Raw genomic sequence first — 759 nt, 5'->3', positions numbered from 1 at the left:
TTAACTAGGAAAGTCAATAACACTATCCGAAATTCTAAGTTCCTAGAGAAGCCAATCATTCTAAACTTCAAAGGAAAAAGTGAGATGCCAAAACTGTTCAGAAGCAAAAAGCTACAAGTCCCGCTCATCTAATTAGAATTAATATTCATTGATATTTTGAGATTTATAATAAATTCTCTTCTTTTTATCCTAATTAATTTTCAGTTGCTTGGGGACAAGCAACAATTTAAGTTTGGTGTTGTGATGAGCGGATAATTTATACGCTTTTTGGCATTGTTTTTAGGTAGTTTTTAGTAAGTTCAAGCTACTTTTAGGGATGTTTTCATTAGTTTTTATGTTAAATTCACATTTCTGGACTTTTACTATGAGTTTGTGTGTTTTTCTGTGATTTTAGGTAATTTCTGGCTGAAATTGAGGGACTTGAGCAAAACTCTGAAAAAGGCTGACAATAGGACTGCTGATGCTGTTGGAATCTGACCTTCCTGCACTCGAAATGGATTTGATGGAGCTACAGAACTCCAATTGGCTCGCTCTTAACGGCGTTGGAAAGTAGACATCCAGAGCTTTCCAGCAATATATAATAGTCCATACTTTATTCGGAAATTGACAATGTAACTTGGCGTTGAACGCCAAGTACATGCTGCTGTCTGGAGTTAAACGCCAGAAAAACGTCAAGATCCGGAGTTGAACGCCCAAAACACGTTATAACTTGGAGTTCAACTCCAAGAAAAGCCTCAGCTCGTGGATAGATCAAGCTCA

The sequence above is a fragment of the Arachis duranensis genome, chromosome 2 (assembly GCF_000817695.3).
Source record: "Arachis duranensis cultivar V14167 chromosome 2, aradu.V14167.gnm2.J7QH, whole genome shotgun sequence".
In the NCBI taxonomy this organism is placed as follows: Eukaryota; Viridiplantae; Streptophyta; class Magnoliopsida; order Fabales; family Fabaceae; genus Arachis; species Arachis duranensis.
This window is presented reverse-complemented; position numbering follows the sequence as displayed.